This window comes from Taeniopygia guttata, chromosome 15 (genome assembly GCF_048771995.1).
Source record: "Taeniopygia guttata chromosome 15, bTaeGut7.mat, whole genome shotgun sequence".
Taxonomy (NCBI): Eukaryota; Metazoa; Chordata; class Aves; order Passeriformes; family Estrildidae; genus Taeniopygia; species Taeniopygia guttata.
In genome coordinates this window covers 9,016,077-9,036,738 of record NC_133040.1, presented here as the reverse complement: position 1 = coordinate 9,036,738, position 20,662 = coordinate 9,016,077, and the positions used below count along the sequence as shown (strand labels likewise).

The 20,662-nt window shown below is 51.2% G+C and overlaps 1 long non-coding RNA gene across 1 annotated transcript; it reads right to left on the bottom strand.

Annotated features, from left to right (window-relative positions):
• Positions 1-719: 719 nt before the first annotated feature.
• On the bottom strand, positions 720-3,737 carry LOC121470772 (uncharacterized). Its single transcript, XR_005981971.2, has 2 exons — positions 2,407-3,737; positions 720-1,152 (listed from the first exon to the last, which is right to left on the bottom strand). It is a non-coding gene; the product is annotated as an uncharacterized lncRNA (long non-coding RNA).
• Between the last annotated feature and the right edge of the window lie 16,925 nt (positions 3,738-20,662).

Sequence of the window (20,662 nt, the reverse complement as noted above, 5' to 3'; positions counted from 1 at the left end):
GACTAATCCTGCCCAGCCCAGCCCCTGCCGTGCCACAGCTCCCTCTGAGATTGTGCCACAGATTTGCAGAGATGACTCTGCTTGATTGGCACTCGATGGTATAGACAGACCCCTATTGAACCCCGCTTCCAACACAAATCCATGGGAAGATTTTTGCTCATCAAAACGTCTTTCTGGCTGTCCTTAAGCCACTGCCGAGGTGGCCATTTTCCTGATCCATCACATGCGCTCTGCGTCGTTCCAGGTCTTTGATGAATGATTCTCTGGATAATGTATTTCATCCCACCAAGCCCGTGTATGTACTGGGGAAAGAAAACTGGAGAGATTTCACATCAACTAAACAAGCATCTTTGGTGTCAAGTGTCTGTGTTTTTGCATAAGCACCCACCAGTTCTTCTCGGTCTCCCTGTGAATGAGATCCCCGCACGGATGAATATTCATGAGAATTAAATGGGAGAGCTGTGATTTTCAGCAAAGGAAACTTTCCTGCTGGAGGAGGAGTGTACTTTTTACTGATGCTTCTCTAGCGTGTGCTCAGCCCCAGGTGACACCCTCCACGCTCCGAGGACAGGGTTAGGGAAGCCACTCGCTGCTGGCACGGGGCCTGGCTCCGAGACACAATCCATCCCATCCCAGTGCTCCCCGACAAGGCAAAAACTGCAGTGCTGGGCTGTCCCCTGCCCTCCGTGGAGCCCTGTGACCTTAAACCAACCCAAATTCGGACGGGTTATTTATTAATGTGTGGTTGCAGGACAGACGCTGGGCTCCAAAATCCACATTCTAATCGAGAGAGTTTTCTGGTTTTCTGCCTTGCTCTCGGCTGGATTGGGATGCTCAGCCCATTGCAGCGGATGCCATCCGTTTTCCCTCCTGCATGTCCCTGTGGCTGGAGCTGCACAGACGGCGGGGCCCGCGCTGCTGGCGGTGTCGTTACTGCTGTCACACACCCGGCGCTGACAGGCGCTGGGAGCACCGCGAGCCTGATGTTCCACCACTCCTTGCCCAGCTCTCCACATCTCCACTCGGAATTGCAGGACCTTTGTTTTCCAGCTGCGGCTGCGCTCGTTATCTGATTGCAGGAGGATGCGCGATTTAGCCGGTGGAGAGTGAATAATTTGGCACGGAGCATTCCTTGTTATTCCGTCGAGCAGGCTGTGTGTCAATCGATGGGGTAACAATTATGATCAATGTCAACAGGAAAAAACAAACCCCCACCATTAAGCAAGCACAAATGTGCACAGGCACAAAGCGGCCGCGCTGCTGCCTTGCTGCGGCTGCCACAGCCCGTTCCCTGCCTGGGGGGAGCACCCGGTGCCGCAGAGGAGGGATGGGGCAAGATCACAGACCCGGCTCCTCCTTTGTCAGGCCCTTCCTGACGCTTTGGAATCGAATTGCTGAGATTTGGAGTTTGATTTGCAGGATTTGGAGTCCGCCAATTCGCGCTGCGTGTGCTCCCGGGCAGAGGCTGGGCAGGCTCCAGGGCTGGGGGGCATCGGGCACCAGCTTATCCCACAGCAGCATCGGAGCAGGCGGCCCACAACCATGCCAAAGCCTCTGTGACCCCTCCAAAAACTGAGCTGTGACCTGCTCTGCCTTTTTTACACTTGAGCTCCAGTGCCTGAGACTGGGCCAGAGCATCAACAGGCTGGAAAGCGGGTGGGGTGCACGGTCCTGGCAGGAGAAGGGTACCAAAGGGCTGCTCAGGTGGCCCCAGTCCAGCAGCACGGAGCCCAGGCTGGTTCTGGTGTCTGCCTTTTGCATGTCAGCTCCGTGACCTCTCCACAGGCGCCTGCAGTGGCCGAATCCCTTCCCAGCTCCTCCGAGATGTCCCGGTGCCCAGGGCAGTGCTGGCAGAGCCGGTCCCTCAGCTGCAGGGAGGGGATGGCTGCAGCCTGGTGCCCGGCCAGGCTGGCATTCCGTGCCTGGCATGGGCTGGCAGCACCTCCTGTCATGAATGCAGCTCAGCCACACCTGAGGTGCCACTCGGGCGAGATGCAAGAGCATTCCAGAGGAACGCTTGATGCCCTCTGTCACTCACTGCCAGGGATAACGCTGCTCGCTGCTGTCACACCGCGCCTGTAGGATGTTGAATTAAACAGTGGGTCTTTTGATGCTGCTGAAGGAACTGTTGCATTAATTATCCATAGAATTTGCACATGCAGCTTACAGAGTGGAAAAGGCGCGTTTCACCCAGACTGATGCACATTTGAATCTCAGCCCCCTCCCTCCGAATCGCCCCTCGCCACGCTGGGTCCTTCCGAAGGCGCTCTCGGATTGTTTATTGATGATCCGAGCCTTGGAAGGCTGAAGTCTTTGCCGGGGGTTATTTTTACTACCCCGTTAGTTAAGGCTGAGAGTATTATTTTACATGCCAATGAATAATTTACCTGCCATTATAAAACTTACTCAGAAACAATCCTCAGCACGGGCTGGCGTTACCTGCGTGGCTCATGGATGGAACATGCTGGATGAAGGAGCCCAGGTGTGCAGCAGGTACCCTGGAAAGCTGCCATGGAAGGAAGGTCCTAAATGGCTGCATAAAATAAAATGTCCCCAGCACTGGTTTCCACGAGCTGTGGCTGCATCTCCAAATTTATAGCTTAGAAAAAAAGAATAATTGCGAGACCACATTTTTCACTTGTGCTTTTCCTGAGATCTCTATTTTCCCCTTGGATTCTCCACACCTCCTGATTATTTATAGCATACCAGAACTCCAGCCTTATAAAATACCATGCATGACTTCTCCTTGCACTCAGTGCTCGGGGAGACCAGGCACTATTGGTAAAAGATTTAACTCATTAATAGAGAGAAGCTGGAACAAGGCTCCGTAATTCAGTATTGCCTTCCCCAGCCTGATGGTGTTTATTTAGAAAGCAGCAAAGACACAGGCATGTGGGGCTATAAATCAGCAGAAAATCAATGCTAACATGTAAATAAATTGCAAATCAGCTGAGAAATTGGTTTCATTTTGAGACGATAAAGCATATTTCTCCTGTACTTATTTTATAAGGTGCCCCTTAAGAATTGTAATATTTCTGTGTGGTAATGATAAACATTAGTGAGTTGCTTTAGAAATGAAAAAATGGCAACCCTGTGGGGATTTGAAAAACATATGCACTTCAAATTTGAAAATCCAATTTAACTGTCCATTATATGGAGAATAAAAAAAGGTAAGGATAGGATAATTTTGCAGTTACACAGCATTTGACTAAATCTGATTCAGGGATGACAGCTACACTTTAAAAGCTACATGTCTGAATGTAAGGAGACAGCAAATCATTTATTTATGATTGTAATCTAGCTCCTGTCTAACAAGTTAACAACTGTGCAGTGCTCCCTGAGTGGAGGCAGCCTGTGTAGGCTTGTCAGTTAGCACTTTTAAAAACACTTTTCATAGAATTTTGGTTTAAAAAAAAAATAAAATAAAATAAAAGAGACAAAAGAGAGTCCCTGTCAGATTTACCAAAACAAGCAGATGTTAAAATTGCAAAAGTTTGAAGAAACAAATCCTGTTCCTAATTCAATGCAAAGCACCTTGTGCAGAGGGTGCACGACAGCCAGAGAGGCCAATGCAGGGCTCTGGTTATTTGTGCATCCTGGACGTGGCAACAACCTCGTGTTTTGTTGGAAGTGTCATGTTTTTGACACAAAAGGCTTAGCTCCTGCATCCCTGCCTGTGGCATTTTGCAGTTTCTGGTGCCCATAACTCTCTCTGCCCCCTGTTCCCACATGTCCTGCCCTGGTTCCAGCTGTGCCCGAGCACAGCGAGCTCAGAGCCATGGGCTTGTGGCTGTAGCTGTTCGAGCTGAAGTGTTGGTGTCAGAGTTTTAAGGCAACAAAATCATCTGAATGCTTATGAAGAACTGGGAACCAGGGGTATTTGCCCAGCAGCTCAAATGGGATATAAGTGATCTAATTCTGATATTATATATTCTTTCATTTTAAATGAAAGGGAATCTAGTGCTCATCCAGTTCCACCTTCTGTCATGGGCAGGGACACCTTCTTCTAGACCAAATTGCTCCAAACCCCATCCAACATGGCCATGAACTCTTCCACAGATGGGGCCTTGTCTTGATATGAAAATTCTGGAAAGTGATTAATGCAACCTGTTTTTATGAAGAATAAGAGGGAAGAGATGGTGGAGCTGCTGTCATAGCCACCAGCTGGAGAACGGGGACAAAAAGGGGACAAGCTGGTGTGGTGTTGGAAGGCTGGGCAGGGGCAGATGAAATTCAAGGTATACAGATGTAAAATCTTGAGCTCTGGGAGCATTGTAGAAATAGAAATCTCATCTTCATAAGCACAGAGGACTTTGTACTGAGGGCCAGCACCCAGGAGTGAAAATTGAAGGCTGCAGCAAATAACTCTATGGAAATACTAGTTCTACATCTGGTAGTTTTCAGCCAAATCTTGGGAATAAATAGGGGGAAAGCAGGGATTGAAGAAAGAGCACTGTGGTGTTATTGACATCTGTGTGGCAGCCCTGTCCTGAATCCTGCATTGTTCTGTTCCCAATCCACAACACAAAACCGGCAATAGATGTGAGGAAGGTCCAGAGAAGGGCCCAGGGATGAGCGAGGATAAAGTCAGGATTCCCTGGGGCTGTCGGAATCTGAGGTATTGATGATCCCGAGATGGTAAAAGTCTCTGTCTTTCTGCCCCGCTGCCAAAGCAGAAGCCATAATTCGTCTGTGCTGGTTTCAAGGTTGTTTATTCTGTTTATCTCTAACATGTTCTGCTGCCCTGCCGCAGCTCTGTCCTGCAGGGCAGCGTGTGGGGCTCTGCCCTCAGTGGGATGTTACAAACATTAAATACCACAAACTACCTGTGCTGGATTTACAATAACGTGCCAATATCTGTCACCTACGTTGGACAGTGTGTCCCCAGCCTAAACCAACAGAAAAATGCCAACACCACAGTGAAACATGGAGGGCATGAAGAAGGAGAAAAAGGACAAGGCACATCCAATTTCCTCCATCTTGTCCCCTTTGGACTCCTAATCTAGAATCCTACAATTTTACTTTTGCACCCATGCCACACTTAATTATTACTTATAGCAAACACTCAGAGCTTGTAATTCATCCTGTAAGATTGAAAACTCTTTTCCATGGGCAGAGATCACAGACAGTGTCTCTGGGGGCTCTGTCCAGGGGGGTTCCTGACCCCTGCCAGGGTCCCAGACCTGCCAGGGCAGCCAGAGGGAAGCCCTGGATTCCCACATGGGGCAAGGCTTTCCAGCCTGGGAAGGGACACAACAGAAATCTGTAAACCCAGGACAGTGAACAAGGATTAGCTGCTCCTTCGAGGGCTCTGAGGGGGCTGGCAGAGGTTGAACCCAGCAGGAAGGAGGCTGCTCTCAGATCCTTCACCAAGACTGTGCAAGGTAAAATTTACATGGGTTCAAAAAGTTACCGGACAAATTAATGTCAGAAAAATCCATCATACATCCATACATAGACATTATTTCTGACTCTGAAGGATCTTGAGCCATAAATTGCTGGAGGTTAATAGAGTGCTTGATGAAGTATCATTGTTCTCTTGCTCTGTGCCTGTGCTCTCCAGTGGGTGTTCGCCGTTGCTCTCTCCCCGGGATGAGCCACTTTGGCTATTTTTATGCTTTTAACATGTTCTTTTACCAGTTGGAAAAGAATCTAATGCTCAACATAAATCAAACCTGCTCATTTGACGTGCCTTGCCTCATCCTCCTTGGAGCCTGTGCTTTCAGAGGGGTCTCGGCCGTACCTGTTGCACTCCCCATTGATATGTGCCATTGTCCTGCCCCCACCCGGGCTGTCCCTGCCCCGAGGGGTGACAGCAGCACTTCCAGCACCCTCTTTCAGCCACTGTGCCACCTCTTCAAGGTGCCCGTGCACTGGCAGGCTGAATCCTTCTTCTTGAATGGGACAAGTCCTGCGGTGCTCCGGGTCCTACAGAGCTGTCCCGGAGGTGCGGGAGGGGTGCGGGAGGTGCGGGAGGTGTGGAAGGTGCGGAGGGGTGTGGGAGGGGTCCGAGAGGTACAGAGGGGATGCGGAGGGGTGTGGGAGGTATCCGAGAGGTGCAGGAGGTGAGGAAGGTGTGGAGGGGATGCAGAGGGGTCCGAGAGGTACAGAGGGGATGCGGAGGGATGTGGGAGGGGTCCAAGAGGTACAGAGGGGATGCGGAAGGGTGTGGGAGGTATCCGAGAGGTACAGAGGGGATGCAGGAGGTGCGGAAGGTGCGGGTGTGATGCAGAGGGGTCCGAGAGGTGTGGAAGGGATGCGGAGGGATGTGGGAGGGGTCCGAGAGGTACAGAGGGGATGCGGAGGGGTGTGGGAGGTATCCGAGAGGTGCAGGAGGTGAGGAAGGTGCGAGGGGATGCAGAGGGGTCCGAGAGGTGCGGGAGGTGCGGAGGGGATGCGGGGGCTTTCCCGCAGGTGCGGGAGGTCAGGGAAGGTGCGGGAGAGCTGCGGGAGCGGTGCAGGGGGGGCTGGAGGGGGCGGGCAGCAGCAGGAGCCGGTTTGTTTATTGTGCGTGAGAATCACAAGCGACTAAAGCGAAGGGAGAAAGTTTGAGCTGGTGGTTGTCAGATAGTATCACCCTCACACCCGCCGGGAATGCTAATGAGTGGCAGCAAACACAGGGAGTCTCTCTGCCTGTTTATTTACCCGGGATTGGGTCAGTGGCTGAAAATACACAGTTTTGCTTTTGCAGATAAAATAATTCTTTTCTGATAGAAAAGGCTGTGTTTGTAATTCAGGGTTTTCCCGGTTTTGATGTAGGGGGAGAAATGGAACAGTGGAGCCTCGGTGGTTCAGGGGAAGCTCAGCTGCTTTTAAATGGTATTCTACCAATAAGAAGATACTTAAAATACACTTTGGAAATAGCCATCAGCAGGGTGTTTTGGGAAAACCGGCAGTGGAAGAGTCAGGGCTGTTCACTCTTGCTGGCCACCCTCTGAACTGATTATTCTCCTATTGGAAATGAATGCCAGGAGTGTTATTTAAATTAGATTAAAAGTAGAAGTGGTTTAGACAGTGTAGGTGTGTGCCCCATTCTTTTCTCTTTACGAGGGGGAGAAGGACATTTCAGAAATCCGTGTATAAGTAGGATTGCTGAGGGGTCTGGGGTAATCTCAGTTCCCCCATCCCCCACCCTGTGTCTTCATGCTTCCAGTGTTTCAGAAAAGAAAAAAATAAAAAGTGTGATTACTGTGTTTTTGTACACAAACCATTGGTTGTTCTCGTGTCACCGCGTGGAGGGGACATGTCCCCGGTGGTGATCGCACAGCGGAGAGGCTGAAGATGTCCCCGTGGCTGAGTGACAGCCCGGCTCGGGCATCAGCCCCTCCGGGCCGGGCCAGGCTGGGCTCGGCAGCAGAGCCAGGAGGCCGTGGAGAACGGCACTGTTAGAGCAGGCAGCAAGCTGTGGGGTCTCCAGAACCTTATCATCCATGCGAGTCAACAACTGTGCTAAATTGAAATTGTAGAGTTGATTAAACGACGTATTTAAGGCCCCATAAAAGAAAGCAAAGGCAGGCAGGGAGGGAGCGGCGTGCGGGGAGGGTTTATCTCACCGCGAGCAGCAGGCTCAGCCACTGATCTAATCAAATTATTCAGCATTAAAAAACTGCCAAGGCATTCCAGTGCTGCAGCTTCCAGAGGCCCAGCTGGGATCAAATGCTAATCAACATCTCCACGATATTTATTCCCACTGTCAGTCTGGTACGTGTTTGTTTTCCGAGCGCTGCATACTAAACTGAAAGATCAAGATGAATCGGTGGAGATGGAAGATGATGAGCAGCCAGGCCAAACACTGGGAGAAACACCGGCTACTGGGAAATGGGGGCACGGGGAGATGGATGGGGATGCGCAGCAGCTGAGCTGGCAGAGGGGACAGCGACCCAGCCCCTGGTGGCACAGCCGGGACGCAGCCACTGCTGGCCGGGAGCACGGTGCTGCCACCTCGGCCTCACACCCCTCACACCCTCACACCCATCATACCCATCACACCCCTCACACCCATCACATCCCTCACACCCCTCACACCCATCACACCCATCACACCCATCACATCCCTCACACCCTGACGCCCCTCACGCCCATCACACCCATCACACCCATCACACCCATCACACCCATCACACCCCTCACGCCCATCACACCCTGACACCCCTCACACCCATCACACCCATCACACCCCTCACATCCCTCACACCCATCACACCCACCACACTCCTCACACCCATCACAACCATCACACCCTGACACCCCTCACGCCCATCACACCCCTCACACCCATCACACCCCTCATGCCCCTCACACCCATCACACCCATCACACCCATCATACCCATCACACCCATCACACCCATCACACCCCTCACACCCATCATACCCCTCACACCCCTCACATCCCTCACACCCATCACACCCATCACACCCATCACACCCATCACACCCATCACACCCATCACACCCATCACACCCATCACACCCATCACACCCATCACACCCATCATACCCATCACATCCCTCACACCCATCACACCCATCACACCCATCACACCCATCACACCCATCACACCCCTCACGCCCATCACACCCCTCACACCCCTCACATCCCTCACACCCATCACACCCATCACACCCATCATACCCATCACATCCCTCACACCCATCACACCCATCACACCCCTCACACCCCTCACACCCCTCACACCCCTCACACCCTGATACCCATCACACCCTGACACCCATCACACCCATCACACCCCTCACACCCCTCACACCCATCACACCCATCACACCCATCACACCTGGCTGCTGCTGCTCCACCAGAGCCCCTTCTGTCCTCACAGCACCAGCGACACGGGACGGCCACACTGCACCGTGCCCCTGGGGACATTCGAAGGCCGCCTGCCGACCAGCAAGGTCCTCCTTAAGCACTAGCCACCAGAGCGCTGGGAGACTAATTAATTTCCTTTTTGTTTTTCAGAGTTTCATTTTTAAATTACAGTCTTCCCTCCTCTCTAATAAATACTCAACAATTAAAGCTTTTTTTTTCCCTGACATGCGATTCCAACATCTCAGTGTCCCACCCTCCTGTCACCTTCCCTGCCATAAACAGATTCGTAAAAACTGCTTTTGACGCCCCAGCTGCCATTAGCCACTTAAAATCCCATAATTATCATCCTATCATGGGCCTGTTAACGAGCAGTAAAAATAAGGCCATTGAATATGGTAATTTATTCGTAAATTAGCCTAATGAGAATAGGTTTCAGACACTGTTTACTTTCTAGCTGCCTGTTTCGGTGCGGCGCAGGCAGCCTGCGCGGGGCTGCGGAGCCGGGTGGCAGTGCGGGAGCCTCAGCCTGGGTGGCAGACACAGCCCTGCTCCCCTGCCAGCCCTGCTCCCACGCTGCCCACCCTGCACAGCCTGCCCTGCCTCTCCTGCCATCGCTGTTGCCGTGCACAGCACCGTGGCCCCACCGCCAATGTCCCCAGAGCTGTCCCCTGGGACCTGTCACAAGGCAGGTTTCTGCCACAACCTGTACCTGCATTGCAAAGCTGCAGGATAAATGTGAATAAATGCAGCATAACAGTCCAGTGCCATCACCCTGTGACAAAAAGGAGCTGGGCAGGATGGTGGGAGGAGATGGGAATACACTGTTGTCTTCCTCCTCCTCCTCCTCCCCAGCCTCCCTGTGGCTTATTAAGAAGGACTGGATGTGTTGTTGTTGTTAGCAGTTCCCACTGGGCTGTTTCAACAGTGGGATCCCACTTTTGGGGTTTTCTTGGGGGAGGTGCCATCACCTTTGCACATACATTGCAGGTAAAGCCTCTTTGGTGGCCAACCATCGCAGCCACCGCCTGCTCCTCCAGATCCAAATAAAAGAAGGAAGAAGAGCCCCAAACTGACTCTGCTTTGAATTCAGCACTGACAGGTCTGAGCACTCCAGCACCTGGGCAGCTTATTCTTTCCAAGCTCTGTCTTTGCAAACAGTTATTCTCAGGCAGTGGAGTGGTAATAAACCCCTGAGTGAATGAGGATGAGAGGTCCTTTCAGGGAAGAGGTGAAGAGCTCTTGACTATGAGCCTTTCACCCTCTAGAGTATTTTCATTCCTAGGCTGGCTAAAAGCCAGGAAATAAATCTGCACGGCCGGAGCGTCTTGGCTGCATCTCTGAGGAGCTGGAGCCGGCAGCACCTTGGGCACTGGCACCCAGCCCCAGCCCTGTGCCCCCAGGGAGGCTCAGGGCAGCCCCTCTGCAGCTCTCTCCCTCTCAGCGAGCTGGGAGAGCAGCCTGCTGCAGTAAGGAGCACCTGCAGGGGAAGGATCAGGTGTGCACACACAGCCACCAGCCTGGGGGACAGTGAGGTGGTGGTGCTGAGGGGACCTGAACACCAAAAACACTTCACAGGACCCTGCATCCCCAGGTGAAGTGCTTTCTTCCCAAAAGAACCCAAAACGAGGGCACTCAGAGACCAGGCTGCTTGTGTGGTGACTCTGATGGGGACCTCAGAGCTGGAGGGGTCCCTGGGGACCAGACACTCCCCCATTGCCAGCCCCAGCTCCTACGTGCTGGAGGGGACTGTAAAAATTACATGGTCCAAGAACAGGGGCCTGAAGTCATAGCAAAAACCCAGAATTCATCATTCTATGGAGACTTCTAACTGGTTTCCAGCGACCAATTCCTGCAGGAGGATGAGGTGATAACATCGTGTCATGGTCCTGGCTGTGCTGCCCCTGATGGCTCCTCTTGCCAGGCAGGAGCTCCCCTAACCACCCTCTGTGGTGGCTGCACTCCTGCCTTCCCATTCCCTAATTTAATTACAGCTTGTTTCTTTACTAATTATAATGCTTAAATCAGAGCAGAGCTTAAGGCCAGTGTTAGAAGGGAGCCTGGTGGCTGCCTCCTTTTTGCTAAGGTGGGCCCATTATCATTTCCCTTCCTTCTGATGGAGATTATAAACACTTTTTGTCAAACCACTTCCCAGCAGTTCTCACAGTGTGAAAGCGATTGAGGTCAGGGGATGCACACAACCTACCCATCAACTCAAGTATATTCCTCAAACCCTGACATGCAGCGAGCTGCAGGGAGGTCACCTCCGTGAGAAACAAACCTTGCAGCCACCCAGCGAGTCCCAAATTGCAGCGTTGGGAAATAATCGTGTGGAACACGCCGAGAACCGCTCCCCAGGTAATAAATGGTTAACAACAGCAGCCACCTGCACCCAGCATCCACAGGAGCAGGATCACAGGAAAGAAGTTAACCTGTCAGTGGGTTGTAATGAAGGGGGCAGGTCCCACAGCTGGGCAGGAGGGACTCCCCAGCGTTTGACATTTGGGAGAGCAAGGCTGGAGGAGTGGCGAGGACACAAAGGGCACAGCAGCAGGAGCAGCAGGTGTCTGCTGGGCTAGAAAACCCTTGGGGGCTCTCCCCATCCCCTCATCCCCCTTGTGCATCCTCTGCTTTGCCATTTTTGTTTGAACAGATCAGATCAGGTATGAGATGTTCTTTTTGTGCTTCCCTGTGGTTCCCACATCTTCTCTCTGAGCACACATGGTGTGATGGGGTGACAGCGTGGGGCTTTGGGTTGTGCAGTTCACCAGGGACAGGCAGAAAGAGCAGCTTTGGCTGTGGATTTTACAGCAGACTTGTTCAAGCACCTTCCAAACCCCAAGCTGTGTGGTTTTAGAATCCATCAAACATGAGGAGAGCAGCTCAGGGGAGCCCTGGGTTCAGCTCAGCCACGGCCAGAGCGATGGGTGCTGAGCTCCCAGCTGCTCCCAAAAAAGCCACCCCAGCCCATTCCCATCCCGCTCTGATGGGGCTGGCATGAGGAGGGCTCTCCATAGGGGGGTCTCCATGAGGAAGGTGGGGGCTCCCCACGACGAAGGTGGGGCTCTGCTCCCTGCCCCACCGGTGCTTTGTGGCGCTGATGTCCCCGGGGAGGAGCGGTGGCTGCGCAGCTCGGCGCCTGGCGGGGCTCCAGCCCAAATGAATGCAGGCAAATCCATGGAGCTGAGAGCGCTCACGGATCACATATGGGCCCATTTGCAAGTTTGTAGCAGAAGTCGCATATTTTGTGGATTTTTTCAGGGGTTGCTTTTCTGCTTCCAGGCAAATTTTTCATCTCTCAGGTTCTCAGCCACTAAAACAGTTCTGGAGAAGGCAGGGAAGAGCATTGTGTCCCTTTGTCACCGTGCACTGCCTGGTGTCCCATCACCTCAGGAATAGGGATTCACCAGGACAGCCCACTGGGGGTTCAAACAGTCCCCAGCCACTGTTTGCTGAAGTTGTTTTGTCTGAAAACCAGAATTTCCCCCCAGATTCTACTCTGTTAAATATCTGTGATTTCCTTGCACCCATTCACAAAGCCATGGCTGGTACCTGGCACAGGGAAGGGAAGGGAAGGGAAGGGAAGGGAAGGGAAGGGAAGGGAAGGGAAGGGAAGGGAAGGGAAGGGAAGGGAAGGGAAGGGAAGGGAAGGGAAGGGAAGGGAAGGGAAGGGAAGGGAAGGGAAGGGAAGGGAAGGGAAGGGAAGGGAAGGGAAGGGAAGGGAAGGGAAGGGAAGGGAAGGGAAGGGAAGGGAAGGGAAGGGAAGGGAAGGGAAGGGAAGGGAAGGGAAGGGAAGGGAAGGGAAGGGAAGGGAAGGGAAGGGAAGGGAAGGGAAGGGAAGGGAAGGGAAGGGAAGGGAAGGGAAGGGAAGGGAAGGGAAGGGAAGGGAAGGGAAGGGAAGGGAAGGGAATTATGCTTTGTCCCCTCCCTCCTGCTCTGTCTTTTCTGGCAGTGGGTGGGCAGTTTCTGAAAAGCTGTTTGAAGAAAGTCTTGAGTCGCCCCTGCTCATTCCAGACTCTTGCCAAAATTAACAGATTTATGGCACAACGCTTAGTTTGAATCAACTTTTAAAAATGTAATTTACAAGAGACACATTTTTCTTTGCTCAGACACGTTATTTGCCCATTAATATGCACCACGATTTCAGACGCCTAATGACTGCTCCAACCCCTCCTGCTCATACCAAGCGTTGCTGTTGTTGTGATTAAGGGCAGTGCATCGCTCTGCAGTGCAAATATCCCGGAGCCATACAAAGGACAATTAATTCTTAGAAGAGGGAACTGATCTGTGGGTATGAGGGGGCCTGCTCCTGCCCCCCCGAGCACTGCCATGTCCCTGCAGCAGCTCAGGGATTTCCTTCTGGGTTAGAATTCCACAAATCCTTTTTGCACCAAAGGGCAAAATCTTGGCCCCATGTGCTGCCCACAGCCAGACCACTGTGCTCCTCCCTCCTGCTTCCTCACTAGCAATCATCTGGGCAGGACACCCCGGAGGGGGCTGGTAAATCCTTCACCTTTGGGGGGTTTTGGGGTCAGAGCAGGAGAAGGCTGCTCTCCCTGTGCTGAGGATGATCACAGGCAGCTTGGGGATGGGCGCTGTGAGCTGCTGCCATCCCTGCTCAGACTCCCCATCTCCTCTCACACTCCCCATCCCTGCTCAGACTCCCTCTCACAATCCCCATCCCCTCTCAGACTCCTTATCCCTGCTCACACTCCCCATCCCCTCTCAGGCTCTCCATCTCCTCTCACTCTCCCCATCCCCTCTCACACTCCCCATCCCCTCTCACACTCCCTATACCCACCAGGAACTCGAGCTCAGCACTGCTCCATTCCCACCAGCAGCAAGAAACCCCCAAGCAGGCAGCCACCTCGGTGTGACGGCTGCGAGGAGCCGCTATCACTGCCCTTACACATATTGACATTTCGGTACAAAGGTTAATTATAACTGGTTATTCTTAAATGAAACCACAAACACCCTTTTGGCCCTGTTTTATTACTTTATAACTCACCATATAAACCTGATTCCTATAACCATAAAACAAAGCTGAAACGAGTTGGACATGTACCAGTGAGGAGAAAAAGAAATAGCCGGAGGGGCCTCTCAGCTGTGCGGTAATGTATATCCATGTGGATTTCTGCGTCTCCTACTCTCATGGAAACTTAATATTCCAATCAGCTCCTGAGCTACTGCATTAAGAGCCAGCGAGCGCATCAGTGCCCCTATAGCTGAGGGAATATTACTCACCGGGTCATGGTCGGCTGAGTAAAATACAACCCTCATATATCATCATAACTGCCAGCAAATGACAATTATAATTGAGACGGCAATAACTAGGAAAGAGTTCTTTAATTTAACATCCAATTATTACAAGTTATCACTCCTTAATAAATGTAATATAACAGACAATCAATGTTGCATGCGACGGGCCAGGCTGCATTGGGATGGGAAATTTATATCCTGGGGAAAAAATACTGTGTGTGTGGGTTCTGCTTTTAAAAGTCTGCAGTGGTTGTGATAAGTGTAGCAGGAACTCGAGCTATAAATAGCTGGCTGCCATCGTCACATTTGCATATGTACAATAGCTCCAGGCCAAGGGGAGGAAAAAAAAGATTACTTCTCCCCTGTGTAGTAAAATAAGAACAACAATAGAAAGCAAAGCGTGGCGTGTGAGCGCCTTCCCCATGCCCCACAAACGAGCCCCTTGAAAGGGGAGCACAGCAAATCCTGATAAAAATCACCTTAATAGCAAAGAACGTGATTCTGATCAGCTTCAAAGAGGACCATGGCGAGCAAGTGCTTAAACCTTCACGAAATCAGATCATTTGGGTATTAATTTTTTTTTCTCCGTGCCCTTTCTGAGTGCTTTCATGGTGCAATAAGCTGTGCATTCTAATGGAACCTGGAACGCTCCTGAACCAGCAGGACCGTGGTGGATATTTCAGCAGCAAATGTGGGACCCTGGCCCTGCCACAGCCACCCAGGGGCAGGTGCTGAAAACCTCCAGCATTTCCACCAAAGCCCATCTGAACCTTCATCCACAGGGTCACCACCATCAACTGTGGTCTGCCCTTGGAGGGAAGAAGGGCTCTGAGGTCTCTTCTTGGTTTCCCTGCTCCCCAAAATTAAGTTTTCAATGAAATCAGGCTTATGTTTCCCCCCACTGTTTCCATCACCACAGCTACCCTCTCATTTGAGTTTGGCAGTCTCAGGTTTTTTGGGCAAAACTTGGTTTTCTTTTCTCCTTTAAGCTAAAACCTCATTCCAGGAGGAGAGGAGAAAAGGTTGGGGCAGACCCACCCTGGAAAAATCTTCTCCTGTGGCATCACAAGGGGCTGTTCCCCCCTCACCAGGATCTCCCCAGCAGCCTGTGGTGTGAATTCTCCTGCCCTGTTTGCGTGAGCCACGGCTCTTTGTCTCCCTCTGAAGCGGATCCCAGTAAATTGGAGAGGCTGGTTTGTTTGGTCGCTGGGTTTTTGTTGGGCGTGTTGTGGCTTTTTTTTTTTTTTTTTTTCTTTTTTTTTTTACCAGACTGATTGGCTGACATCTATTTCCAAGGAGATCATTGACAGGGAGAGAATACACAGTTTACTCAACCACGGTGGAATACAGAGGCATTTGCATCAAATAGAAAAAAAATTAATTCTACTTGAAATGCATGTATGTGTCAGAAACACTCGACATGGAGAGTAGAAAAAACACCTCTTTGAGTCTGTAGCATTTATTGTAGTGCACGTGCTACACCAATAAAATACGTAATTACTAGACAGGCACAGGTAAATTAGCATCTTAAAAATTTCGCTTTTTTTATCACATACCATTTGCAACCTGTGAATTTTGTAGCACCAACCTGTCTTTTCAGGTGCTGGGCAGAGCAGAAGAGCCTGCAGGGTCTTGGGAGCGTGCCCAGCCCAGCAGCTTCTCCCTGCTGGGATCATGGGCTCCGCTTGTGAGCTCAGCCATAAACTGTATTTAATAATGTATCTTAATACAAATTAAGGCAAATTTTCTCTTTCAATTAAACTGCTTTTAAGTAGTAAAACACCAAGTGCATCTAAACCCCACCGGTAATTACAGCTCCTTTCAAGTTCTGCGCATCCCCCAGCGGCACCAGGGAGAGGAGCCTGTGGGATGTGCTGGGGACAGCACCACGGGGGAAGGGACATTCCTGGGACTGGGCTGCCCTTCCTAGGGTGGGCTTCAAGGCCCTTTGACTGCAGCTCTGGATGCACTTGCACATCCCACATGGAAGCCCCCCTTCCCCATGAGTTTCCTGTGCTGCTGGCAGGAGGTCAAGCCACTGAGACTGTCACCCGCCTGGCTTTGCTGGGGACATGAGGTGAGCTGGCCTTGCTCCTGTGAAGAGCAATAAGGGGAAGAAAACCTATTGATTGGTACAGCTGACCATCCCAGATACCAGCTCTGCAAGGAAGTGGAACACCTGGATCCAGCTGCTGGCCAGGAGCAAACCCTCGTGGTGGGGGGCAGATCCCAGCACATCCCGAGTGGCACAAAGAGAGGCCACGGAGTCCATCTCAAATGGCTTTTGCCTTCTTGCCCCTGGATAAACTGCACCTTGTTCAAACCTGTCTGATGCCCATACCTCTTCAGAAAGCATTCCTGGTTTAATTTCCTCCCATTCAGCAGCAATTATGGAGCACCTGAGCTGCCAGAGGAGAGGGGCACTCCCTCCACACACTCTGCTTTCCTTTGGGAGACACAACAGGCAGGCTGCTGTCTGCTGCCACACAGCTTTCCCCAGAGTTGCCCAGCTCTCAGGAATTATCATGTTTTCTGCTGCCACAGGCACAGGGAAGCCCGTGCTCTGCAGATCCTCCCACTGCTCCATGACACTTCAGCATCACGATGGTTAAATGCTGCTTGGGAAGGTTCCCTCCTCCCAGCCTCCCAAAAATTGTACTAAAATCTTAAGTAGAGGCATCAGAGGGACAAGATAAAGGCAAAGCCCTTCTGCAAGAGGATTTGTCTTTCAAATCTAGATTAGCAATTGGTGTTTGGGGAAGATGAGTCCCTAATCTGATTGAATAGGGGAGTTTGTGATATCAATCTCCTTGGATCCCATTGTCTTTGTGCTGCTTTGTAAATTAATATTCATTTTCATCTCTGTTTATGCCGAATCTCTTGTGCTCTTGTCTCTCACTGCTGGATGAGCTGCAGCCCTGTGTGTTGGATACAGCACAGCGGAACTGATATTATTTTGTGGCTTACCTTTATAAATGTGCTTAAGGGGCATGAAGAGAGCTGCAGGGTGTGCAGGCTGCAGGGCAGAGCCAGGACCAGGCGCTGGCACTGGCAGGGGCGTTGGCAAAGACCCGTCCCAGCCACTGGCTCTTGGCTTGCACTGATGACTGCACTGCCCAGGGCTGTCACAGCCACCCATTGCTCAGCATTTTGGGGGAATTCTGGCTCCTCTGCTCCTCTGGGGGCTCAGCTCCCCTGCCCTGCTCTGTTTTGGGTCAGTCTGCAGTCCCAGCATCTCAAACAGTGGCACTGTGCTTCACCAGCATCACAGTGCCTCTCTTTGCACAGTTCACTGCCAGTGCCCCCTTCCCCAAAATTCAATTTTTTCCCTTCCCTTAGAACATTGCATCCTGTTCAATCCTTCCCCTGTCACACCGGCTCTGGCACTGCTTCAATTGGATTCCAAAAATAACCTCTTTATTCACACGGCTCATGCTATTATATCGTAGTACAGCTCGGGCAGGCAAGGGGTCATTCCATTATCCGGGAACGAGATAACTGAGTATTAGGGCAGCCAGGCTCTTTGACTCCCTGCCCTGTGGTAATGGGCCTTTTTTAAGGGCATTAACCAATGTTTCTACTTAGGTATTTGACAAGAGTAAAGGTAACATTGCCATTTAATCCTCCCTTGGCTTTTTTTCCCTGCCTATAGACAGCGCTTGCACGTTTACTTCTCTTCGAGTGTTCAAACTTCAGCTGGAAACCACAGAGCTCATTTTCTCCAAACACTTCCCCTGGACTTCTGGTTACAGGTCTGATTAAATATCCCAGGCACTAGGACACAGGGAATCATTCCTGCTCTGAATGCTGCTCTCCTCCCTTCATTGAGCAGCCCATGAATACAGACCTGTCCAGCAAGGACTGGGCAGGTGTCACTAATGAAGAAATACCAGGGCATGAAGAACGTTCTCCCTGGCCTCAGATGCATGAATCTCACCCTGACACAGCTGCAGCCTCTGAAACACACTACAGAAATTAAGGACAAGCCACCTCTCTTTTTGTCCACGTGCAGCACCTGGAAGTGTTGCCTTCAGTTCCTTCTTACAGAAGGAAAATGCCAGAGATTTGGGAGAACCAGATCAGCTGCAGAGTTTGTAGTGTCACATCCATCTCACTACACACACTCCTCACCCAGGGAAGAGCAGGAGACAGCAAGGGGATGGGAAGCAGGAGTAGGGGAGAGGGGCTGAGAGGAGGCAGCAGCTGGATGGGACAGTCAGTTTGGAGTCCTTTTCTGAGTCTCATACACAGATTTTTCCAGGCAAGGAAGGATTCAGGATCTCCTCCAGCAGGAACATAAAACCACTGTCAGAGCAGCAGTGAGAGACCGACTGCGCAGCCGAGCTGTCTGTCCTTCCATCCGTGTGCCAGGTCTAGGCAGAGCAGCTCCAGCTTGGCAATAAAGCAAGAGGAGCTGAATGTTTCTCAGAGGACTGGGTGCCAGCTGAGCTGGCATTTCCTGGTGCTCAATCCTAGTGCCAGGTCTCACCGTCCCTGCCCAGGCTCTGCTGCTCTCCCTGCCCAGCACGGTGCCAAACCAGCCCTGGCACCAGGAGCTCTGCACAGACACCTGCCCCTGTGCCCAGCTGAACTGGGCTCCCTAAAGTTCACCCTGCCAGCATCACACCTCTTTAGGAGTGAAAACGTATATCCCAAAGATTGTGGCTTAATTGATTGATTAATAACTGAAACTCTAATTGAATCCTCCCAGCTTGTACATAAGATGTCTTAATGTTAGAGCCTAGGGAGCAAACGCACAGCATGGAAGTATGAACTGCAGCACAACCAGCACCACTTTCAATTTAAAAGTCAATCTCATTATACAAGAAGCTGTTTCCTCTATCCCTCTGGAAAGGCAACAGCAATCTCCCATCTTCTCCCTACCAGAGCCACATGGTTTGTTAGTGTCTGTGGGAGATGCAAATACAAGGGTTTTTTTATTTGTTCCCACCGCTGCATATCTGAGCAGCTCAGTAAATATTCATGAGCTGCCATTGTAGGAGCTCTGAAAACTATAGAAAATATGCCCTCTGAGGTGACATGTAATTTGGCACTTCCCCCACGGAGAGGCAAAGGATGCAGCCAGAGATGCAATATCCTAATAATTAAATACCTTGCTACAATCTAATCTTTTTTGTTTCTCATTAAACACAAAACACCTCAAACCTTTCCCATGCTCAGGGCCTCATCTCACACAGAAGTTACCAAGACTAACCAAAAAGAGGACAAAGTGTGTAGATGTCCAAGAGCAGGGAGGCCTGGCAGTATCTGGGGTCAGGAACACCTGGAATTTCTTGCCAAGTGCACATTTTATGGTTATGATAACTCTAAGAGAGGAAAATAAAACCACTCCATCCTTCCCAACATGACCCCAGGTAGTCGCTGGCTCCCTGGGGAGCTGGGCAGTGTGACATGACCCACAGAGGTCAGAGCAGATGTGCAGGGAGCACAGCACATCTGGATGCAGATCCCTGGAGCAAGGCAGGAGGGCCTTTGGGAGGAGATGAGCTCCCACCTGGAGCTTGCCTGGTCCCCCATAGGTGTGGGGACAATGGTGGCTGAAGGTGGGTCCTGTTGCAGCTGACAGATGCACACTGATGGTGCCACATGGTGACAAGGTGCCCCAGAGGGTCCTTGATCAAAGCCCCAGGCTGTGTTTGTAACATCCCCTGTATAGATCTGCCAGCCAGGAGATGTCCTGCTGCTTGTGCTGCTCATTTTAACTACTCTGGCATTGGCATTTCAGTGCTGTTCACGCCGTAATCTCCCAGATATCGGCTTCCTATTTGGATTCCTACCTGTCAGAGCTCCTCTCTCCCACTGGCAGTATGGGTAGTGAGTGACCTTCAGCCAGGAAATGGTTATAGCCTTAAGACAACACAATTAAACATGTTTTATTGCTTAACACGCTGTGTCAGGAGCCTTAGTGGTGTTTTTGTTCCAGTCTTCTATCGTTTTCAGAAATGCCTGGAACTGTGACAGCTCAAAGCGCCGGTGCTCTCCTGCTCCCAGGTAATCAATAGAAGGCCTCAAGGTATCTCACACTTCTGTCAAACATGGGATTTTTAGCATGAAAGCATTTCCAAGAGTTTTTGGTCATTGCAAGACTCCTCCCACCCCTCTTCTCTGACAGTTATCACAGCAAGGACACAGGGTGGCAGTGGAACGAGGCAGCCTCAGCCACCAGGAGGATTCCCAAGGAGAAAGGTCAGGCAGGGTGTGTCCTCCTTTGGGGACAGCTCCTGGGGAAGTGCTGGGAAGTGCTGGGATGGGGTGGGATGGGGTGGGATGGGATGGGATGGGATGGGATGGGATGGGATGGGATGGGATGGGATGGGATGGGATGGGCAGGGCAGAGTTGTGGCCTGGCAGGTGTATGTGCAGGTGAAGGTGAGGCTGATGGGACACTTGCAAAAAATTATTCAGGCTGAAAACTATTATTTTCATTAGTGGAGATACACTGGTTTCCTTGCCTGGTTTCACCTGCCTTCTGGTGGTTTATTAAAGAGCCCTTTAAAGTCGACTCCAGCAGTAATTTCCATGTTTTTCAGACAAACACCCATGTTCACAGGAGCAGCATTCC